This window comes from Mustela nigripes, chromosome 5 (genome assembly GCF_022355385.1).
Source record: "Mustela nigripes isolate SB6536 chromosome 5, MUSNIG.SB6536, whole genome shotgun sequence".
Lineage (NCBI taxonomy): Eukaryota > Metazoa > Chordata > Mammalia > Carnivora > Mustelidae > Mustela > Mustela nigripes.
This window is the reverse complement of record NC_081561.1, coordinates 66,201,468-66,210,670: the sequence shown is the minus strand read 5'-3', so window position 1 is coordinate 66,210,670 and position 9,203 is coordinate 66,201,468. Positions and strand designations below refer to the sequence as shown.

Sequence of the window (9,203 nt, the reverse complement as noted above, 5' to 3'; positions counted from 1 at the left end):
TCTGAGAGGCTGGGTCTGAGCGGCTCGCTGCCTTTGAAGGCCTCGCTGACTCAGACCAGGAGCTAGATTTTTTTCCTTCCCAGTCTGGTGACCTCCTCACACCACCCCCTTAAGCACTGCTCAATAAATAATAGTAAAACATGGGGCGCCTGGGTGGCTCAGTCGGTTGGCTGCCTTTGGCTCAGGTTATGATCCCAGAGTCCTGGGATCAAGCCCTGCATGGGGCTCCCTGCTCAGCGGGGAGTCTGCTTCTCCTTTTCCCTCTGCTGCTCGCCCCGCTTGCGTGTGTGCTCTCTCCTAAATAAGTTAAAAAAAAATCATAGTGAAACAAGAGCTGCTGCCCACGGAGTTGCAGTTTGTGCCCAGCTCTGGTACACAGACAGCTCCTTCAGCCTCACGGCCGCCTCACCAAGCAGCCGCTGTCACCTCAGCCATGTGGTAGACAAGGACTCGAGAGTCTGTCAGCGCTAACTTCGCCCACTGTCATACTCTCTAACCCAGCCAGGGGCAGACAGAAGATTCGAACCAGAGGCACATGCATAAATACCCATTACCATTTATTAAACGCCTGTGTGCTGTGCGCGTCGCTTAGAGGTGTTTTTACGAGGTCATCTCACCCACCTGCATTGAACGCAAGAAGTGTCACTGAGGGAGGGGACTGTCCCTGCCCTGGAGAAGCTGACCATCTGTGTCAGTGTCTTAGATGACCACAACAATCCCTCCATCTGTGCCACACTCCACAGCTTTCAAAGCCCTTGATCTATCTCATTTAATCATCTTGACAATCCTGCCAAATCATGTTCACAATCTCTGCTCCGGGATGAGGAAACCCAAGCTCTCCAGGTCACACGGGGCTGCCCCCAAGATCATCCAACCAGCCTGGGTTGGAGCTGGAACCTGACCTCAGGTCTCATGACTAGGTCTCTGCGGAGCAGGGACAACATGCTGCCTCCATAGCCTGGGCTCAGTGGCTTCCAACCTGCTCCGGCGGGAGGACTCCCTCCCCACAGCTTGGAAATTGTTGCAGTCCTGCAAATGAAAGGAGCTGTTATTTAGGGTTTTAGTCAACCGGGGAAATTCACAGTGGAAAAACGACCAGGGATTCAGCACAGCTGAAAAGCAATAGCACAGTCATACCCAGACATTACTTATCCAGTCGGCAGACGATATTTGGAATACAAATAGACACCGAGACTTCTTGCAATAACCCTGCAGCCCCTGGGCAGGCAGCAGCTGGCTGAGACCCCAGTGCTGGAGCGGTTCAGAGGAGGACGCAGCTCCCAAGTCCTCTCAGTCAGAGCACAGTGTTGTGGTGGGGGGTGGGGGTGGCAGGTGATATTCAATGGCATTGAGGGAAAATAGCATGGGGGGGATCGTGGGGAGCAAAGGGGCTTGGGGAGGGCCACAGAGCAGTGGGGAGGCTCGCAGGGTATATGGATGTGTGTGTATTTCTTTTGGAGGAAAAGGTTGACTCTAGATGTTCAAGAGCCATTAGAGAGAGCAGTTGGGTAGGAAGCAGACCAGAAGGGGAGAGAGTGGTCTAGAGGGGAGATAACGTAAGAGGTTTGAAACTGCAATGAAATTAACTTTCAAGAAACAAAGAGAACTAACATCCAAGGCTGTGGTAATGGGTTCTCACTTGTCATTGAGTGACTGGGTGCCATACCCTGGACTATGTAGGCCTCTAAGCTTGGTGATCGTTCACTCACAGTTCCAGAATCTGCTGCAGGCAGTAGGGTACAGCAGTGAAGCTCATCGATGTTAGAACTCAGAAGCCCCAGTGCATGTCCCAGCTCTGTAAAGGTCTCAGGGCTTTAGCTTCCTCACCTGTAAAATGGAAGTGACAATAGTACTTGCCATGTTGCTATTTTGAAAATTAAGCCCAAGAGCATATGTTAAATACTGTGAATAGAGCTGTCCTAGAATAAACGTTTGATATTATTCCTGTGAAAAAGCCTTTCCCACTCCACACCGATCATACCCCTCTCCCCTGCACACTTGGATCTCCAAGCTCTTCTGCCACTTTTTTTTTTTTTTTTTTACTTATTTGTCTATTTGTATGTGTTTCTTGATATTAAACTGTAAACACCTGGCACATCATGGACATTTATTAAGTGAGGAAGGAAGGGAGGGAGGGAAGGAGGGAGGGGGACGAAAGGGAGGAAGGAAGGGAGAGGGAAAGGGTCCTCCTACCTGCAAAAGCTTATAATTTTACTACCGAGGGGCGCCTGGGGGCTCAGTCGTTAAGTGTCTGCCTTTGGCTAGAGTCATGATCCCAAGGTCCTGGGATCAAGACCCACATCGGGCTCCCTACTCAGCTGGAAGCCTGTTTCTCCCTCTCCCACTCCTCCTGCTCGTGTTCCCTCTCTTTGCTGTGTCTCTGTCAAACAAACAAAATCTTTAAAATTTTTTTTTTTTTTTTTTTTTTTTTTTTTTTTTACTATGGAATGGGGCACCTGGCTGGCCCAGTCTATAGAGCATGCAACTCTTGATCTCGGGGTCATGAGTTCAAACCCCAGGTTGGACACAGAGTTTACTTAAAAATAAGCTTACTGTGGAAAACTGGGATGCCCAGGTGGCTCAGATAGTTAAGTAGATGCCTTTGGCTCAGGTCATGATCTCTGGGTCCTGGGATTGAGCCACACATCAGGGTTCCTGCTCAGTGGGGACCTTGTTCCCTCCTCCCTTTACCCCTCCACCTCACTCATGCGCACTCGCGCGCGCACTCTCTCACTCAAATAAATCTTTTTTATTTTATTTATTTATTTGAGAGAGAGAGAGAGTACAGGCAGGGGGAATGGTAGAGGGAGAAGCAGGTACCCCACTGAGCAGGGAGCCTGATGCAGGGCTTGATCCCAGCACCCAGGGATTATGACCTGAGCCGAAGGCAGACATTTAACCCAGTGAGCTACCCGGGTGTCCCTAAATTAAAAAAAAAAAAAAAAATTTTAAGTTTACTACAAAAAGTCATCAAGGTGAAAAGAAACCATATGATCTTCATCTTCTATAAGCATATCTTCAGACCCTTCCCACAAAGCCATGGGGAATGGAGTTTACAAAACTCATGTAAATTGCAATTCCAGCCTTTGTGGAACTGACGATCTATGCTGGGCAATGGGACAGGACATGTGAAAAATAGCTGTAGAGCAAGGCTGTGGTACTTGCCCGCTGAGGGACGGTCAGAACCGCTGGCAGTCAATAGCCGGGAGAAGGCAGAACAATATGGGATGAGTCACAAGTGTGTGTCATCCTTGCTCAAGGTGAAATAGGGTTGTTGGGTAACAATAGGAAAATGTCACAAAGCCGGAGGAGCCAGTGCACGCCTCAGATTGGGGGGCACAGCCTTGGGTGTAGGGTTCACAGGACGAGAGAAAGAGAAGGCTCTGGGGGGGTGGTCAGGGCAAGCTTAGTGGGATGGTGGCTGGGATCAAACTCCAGAATCAGGGTCCCGTGGAACTCTTACTGGCTTGGAGCCCCAAGTGTTCAGAGTTGGCCTTCTATCTTCCCTGTGCTGTGAGCTCTCCTAGATGTTGATTTCTGGTAACTTGATTTATTTGAGAGACAGAGCACGAGCGGGGAGCAGGGGACACAGAAGGGGAGAGGAAGAGAATCCTAACCAAACCCCCTCCTGAGTGCGGAGCTCCACTGGGGCTCAATCTTATGACTGAGATCAGAGTCGGGTGCTTTAACCGACTGAGCCACCCAGGCGCCCCTCTGCTAACTATTATTATGCAAGTAATATGCTTTCGGAGAAGAAAGGAGAAAGAAAAGGAATACAAAGAACCAAAGAGGAGAAAATAACCTATTAGTCCCATCCCCCTCTGCCAAAAATTCACTCCAAGTTTTGGTGCCTGTCCATTCATTCTCCCCCTTTATGTACCCGCCTACCCTTCAAGCTACCTATTCTTCCATCCGCCCATGCGCATCAGAGTTCTCAGCTGCAAACAACAGGATCTACTCTAACAGAAAAGGAATTGATTAAAAAACATTCAAGTGTCGTCTGAGTGGCTCAGTTGGTTGAAGGACCAACTCCAGATTTTGGCTCAGGTCATGATCTCAAAGTCCCAGTATCAACACCTTCATTGGGCTCTACACTCAGGAATCTGCTCCAGATTCTCTCTCTCCTCTTGGCCCTTCCTCCACTCACGTGCTCGCTCTCTCTCTCTCTCTCAGATAAATAGAAAAAAAAAAATCTTTAAATAAAACAAAACGTTCAGAGGCACCTGGGTAGATCAGTGGGTTAAGCCTCTGCCTTTGGCTCAGGTCATGATCTCGGGGTCCTAGGATCAAACCCTGCATCAGGCTTTCTGTTCAGCAGGGAGCCTGCTTCCCCCACCCCCTCTGCCTGCCTCTCTGCCTACTTGTGATATCTCTCTCTGTCAAATAAATACATAAAATCTTAAAATAAAATAAAACATTCAGTGGCTCAAGAAGAATCCAGAAAGGAAAATATTCAGGCTCAGAAGTCAGAGATGATGCCCAAACCACCCCATGGTACTTTGCTAGTCAAGCCACCATGGCAGCTATCAGCATGAATTCTGCAACTTGCTTCAACTTCCCCTCTTCAACGATGGTAGAAATTGGACCTCAGAACGTCCCTCCCGTTGCTCTGAAGGCCAGACGCCTCCTCCAGCCCCCTTCCCCGGCATGCCTGCTATCTCTTACTGTCTTCCAAAGCAAAACCCATGTGGTTGCATCAGATTGGTGGAGCCTGGGTCATGTGGAGACACCTGAGCTGCAAAGGGGTCTGGGAAAGGAATTTTTGGCCTTTACCCATCAGAGGTGTGAAACTGATGATCCAGGGAAAACCCACAGGCACCAGAAAGCTAATCAAAAGTTACCGGTGGGGGCACCCTGGGTGGCTCAGAGGGTTAAAGCCTCTGCCTTAGGCTCAGGTCATGATCACAGGGTACTGGGATCGAGCTCCACTTCGGGGTCTCTGCTCAGCGGGAAGCGTGCTTCCCCCTCTCTCTTTGCCTGCCTCTCTACCTACTTGTGAACTCTGTCAATTAAATAAATTAAATCTTAAAAAAGAAAAAAAAAAGGTACCGGTAACCATAATGTATGGCAAATGTCCCTTACACTAGGCATTGTTTTTCTCCTCACAACTACAGGATGGCATCAGTTTCATCAGTCTCTGAATCTCCAGGGCCTGGCCCAAGGTAGGCACTTGATACATGAGGAAGGAAAGGAGAAAGAGAAGGGAGAGATCACATATGTACACGTTGCTTTACTAAACAAGATTGGAGGAAGACCTCGTGTTAATAGAGTCCACTGGGCTCCCAAGGCCTCCTGTGGATTCTGAAGGAAGGAGACTCCCTTGCCCAGCATGCAGGTACGAGGCTGTCCTCCCACCCCCGTCAGACTCTTGCTCTGCCCCTGGCCTGTAACATCTGGACCACAGGGAATGATGTCCTGGGGAGTCACTTACTTCTTGGTAGTCCACCTGTTGGCCTAATGTCACTCAGGCTGTCACTGAATCTCCTTCTCTCCCCAATCCCAGAGTTTGTGAGGTTTTAAGTGGTCTCTGAAGGCCAATCTAGAACAGTTGCTGCAAAGGCAACATCCGAGGTCTCCCCAAGGTGATAAAGATCACATTCAAGGCACCACATTCAAGCGGCTCTATTAAAATCAGGCTCGTTCTTCACGGTCAAGGTGTGCTGTCACAGAATTATATGGGTCCTGGCTTTTAGAAGTTTATGCTGTTGTTTAATTGTTAAGAGGCTAGATACACATGCTTAAATGACAAGCTCTCTTGCTGCCAAATAAGGTAGGAAAAAGTCGCGAGCTCCTAGCTCTCAGGGCGTGGGGATGGCCAAGCCTCACAGGCTGGGTGAGAGGAGGTGAGGGAGAGGAGAGAGGAGGGGAGGAGAGGCTGGGGGATGAAGGGGTCCGGGAGCCACCGCTGATAAGCATTCTCCCCTAACCCCTCCAAGCAGGTCAGACCCTGTAACTTCTATGAATTGCTATAACATCGTGAACCCCTCCTCCTCATGGCTGAATGTTTCGGTGGTTATCTGGTTGTCCTCTGCCCCCTGCCCTCCATCCCAGACCTGGCTGTGGTGACCCAGGAAAGTGCTGGGTGGGCAGAGGCTGGTGGGGACCAAGTCAGGGCGAGGCGGAGGACGAGGCTGAGACCCATCACAAAGCCCGTGTGAAGCTTCCCCCTCACACTCCTTTCCCCCAGGGAGGAGCTGCTGATGTGTTTCTGGAGTGTTCAATCCAATTAGTGCCCTCCCCTGCTCCAAGGAGGGGCCCAAGCCACCACTCCCCTCCCTGAGGTGGAGACGGGCTGGCAGGGGGTGCTGAGGAGGTCTGAACACCCTGACCCAGCTCCTCCTGGCAGCGCTGCTGGCTCGCTGCCACGCAGAGGCTGCTATGACAGCGCCCGTTTCTAGGCGACTGTTCTGGGGAATGGTCTGTTTTGGCAACCAGAGGGCCCCTGGGTAAAGGGGGCCGCTGGCCGCCGCGCATTTGCATAGCAACCTCCTCTCCTCCCTGGGCCGGAGCCTGAGCTGGGTGCTGCTCCATGGAGGGGGCCAAGCGGCTGGGCGGCTCCGGTCAGCGGCAGCCCCTGCCCTCCACCCGGCCCGGCCTCAGCCAGCAGGCCCACCCGGTGCAGGTGCCCTCCCTGGCTCAGCGCCCCCTCTTACCTCTCGGGGAGGTAGAGGCTGCCTGCAGAGCTAGGGCATTTCCGGAAAGGCTGGTGCCCTAGGGAAGTGGGGAAATGATGCTTGGGGACCAAACACAGAAACGGGGGTGAGGGGGATGAAATATCATCTTTTACAAAGAGTCAAAGTCACATGGCTTGGTGGCGTTGAAATGCCTTCTGGATAACAGGGTTGGCTCACCACATATTTAAGTGACCTCCCCCCCAACCCGGCAAAGGAAGCCCCAGGGGGTACTCAGATCATGTCATTTGGATCATTACATTGCAAGCGTATGTGTGAATTAGGAAATGGGTAGGCCTGGAAAAAACATTTGTTACCTAGAAAAATCAGGCAGTGATATTCCTGGGAAATAATTTCAGATACTTGCAGGAGGAACTTGGTGGCACAGTAGTGTCTGCATTTCAGAAGAAACTGAAAGGGAAAATAAACAAGATAGTCCAGGAGGACCCCCCCCTCATCCTGCACAGACCCACCCCAACCCCAACCACATCTGCTATCTTGAGTCTGTGATGCCAACAGAGATACCAGGCTCTGAGCACACAGACGGTAACTGCCCAAGGACACATGCCCTGGGCTGGAACCCTAGAAGGGGGTTGGGCAGGGGCAGGTCACCTCAGCTGAGCGATCACATTCCCTGGCAGCTGTCCAAGGGGCAGCTCTGGCTGCACCTGTTTGTGGGGAGATTTGCTTTTATCAGTGTTGACACAGCAGCCTGGCCAGGGAGTAGGAGAGTAATAAATAAATGAGAGAGGGAGGGTGGGGGGAAAGGCAGGAGCCACCGAGGCGAGGCAAAAATGCTGAGGTCTTTTTTTTCCCTTGTTGTATGTCAGCGCGTTCAATCCAGTTTCCCCACCCTTGAAATCTCCGAGGATCATGGACCAGCCTTGGCATGGGAGCTCTGGGTCTTAAAGGGATAGAATTGCAGATCGGAAGCACCTGAAGATCCTTGTGTGCCAATGTCCCTCACCGACAGATCTCAAGGTTACTTGGTATCCTCACCTGCCACTTAACAGTTTGTCAGGAAGCTTGGCAGGAAGGGATTTCCTTCCTCCCTCTGCCAAGTTTCAGCATCGGGGAGACAAGTATGATTAAAGTGTTAGGTTTAGGAGTTAGTCAAACCTAGGATCAAACCCCGGTGCTGTCTAGCTGTGTGATTTGGGGTGCGCTAACTAACCAGTCTGAGCCTCAGCTCCTCCCCAGAAATGGGGGAACAAAACAAACTTCTGCCCAAGGAGGCAAGTGAGGACAGAAGCTAAGGCTTGGAATAATCCCTCCATATATATGTTCACTTGGTTGCTCTTTTTTCTTTTTTTAAGATTTTATTTATTCGTTTGACAGAGAGAGATCACAAATAGGCAGAGAGGCAAGCAGAGAGAGGGGAGAAGCAGAGAGAGAGAGCCCGATGCGGGGCTCGATCCCAGGACCCCGAGATCATGACCTGAGCAGAAGGCAGAGGCTTAACCCACTGAGCCACCCAGACACCCCTTGGTTGCTCTTATTACCTATCAACAGCAAGTTTTTCTCAAGTTTTTCTCGAAAATGTCCCTCCCCCCACAAAAAAAGAAAAAAAAAAAAGATCTGTTCCAGAAATGGCAGAAAGAACCTGCAATGCTCTTTGTCTCCCGGACGGGGCCAAAAGGGACCTCTTAGTTTCTTGGCTTTGCTTCCAGTCTTCAGGGGCTACAAAGCAGCTCACCTCCATTCTAGTCCAGTTCGGTGCCTAAGCGGGATGCAAAACACACCTGGTCATCAGAAGCTGCCTGACCAAGCCCAGCAACAGTTTGTAACAATTACCGCAGTGAGTCACTCCTGCCTTTCCAACACTGAGGCAGCTAAGAAGGCAGGTTGCCGCTGTCAGACCACTGAACTCTAACCCCAGCCTTGGCAGCTCCCAGAGACAGGTTATTTAACTTTCATAAGACTTGGGGCACCTGGGTGGCTCAGTTCATTAAAGCCTCTGCCTTCAGCTCGGGTCATGATCCCAGGATCCTGGGATCAAGCCCCGCATTGGGCTCTCTGCACAGCAGGGAGGCTGCTTCCTCCTCTCTCTCTGCCTGCCTCTCTGCCTGATTGTAATCTCTGTCTGTCAAATAAATAAATAAAAACTTAAAAAAAAAATAAATAAAGACTTGCTCTCCTTGGGCGCCTGGTGGCTCAGTGGGTTAAGCCTCTGCCTTTGGCTCAGGTCATGATCTCGAGGTCTTGGGATCGAGCCCCACATCGGGCTCTCTGCTCAGCAGGAAGGCAGCCTCTTGCCGTACCCCCACCCCACCTGCCTCTCTGTCTGCTTGTGATCTCTGTCAAATAAATAAATAAAATCTTTAAAAAAAAACCCAAACTTGCTCTCCTTATCTGTGAAATGGGCATAATAAAGAACCGCAAGCTTGTCTGGAGGATTGAATGCATGAAAAAAGCATGTAGTGAGGGCAGAACCCAGAGAAAGGGCTTGCTTAATCGTGTCCGCACTGGCGGTCATTTGCTGTCTGATGAATAAGGCCAGGGACTGTGTCATACTCATCCCTGTATCCCCAG

At 50.7% G+C, this 9,203-nt stretch overlaps 1 long non-coding RNA gene across 1 annotated transcript; it reads right to left on the bottom strand.

Annotated features, from left to right (window-relative positions):
* Nucleotides 1–552: 552 nt before the first annotated feature.
* LOC132017319 (uncharacterized) lies at nucleotides 553–8,700 on the bottom strand. The gene is made up of 4 exons (XR_009404234.1): nucleotides 8,368–8,700; nucleotides 6,989–7,082; nucleotides 1,710–1,827; nucleotides 553–1,029 (listed from the first exon to the last, which is right to left on the bottom strand). It is a non-coding gene; the product is annotated as an uncharacterized LOC132017319 (long non-coding RNA).
* Nucleotides 8,701–9,203: the final 503 nt, after the last annotated feature.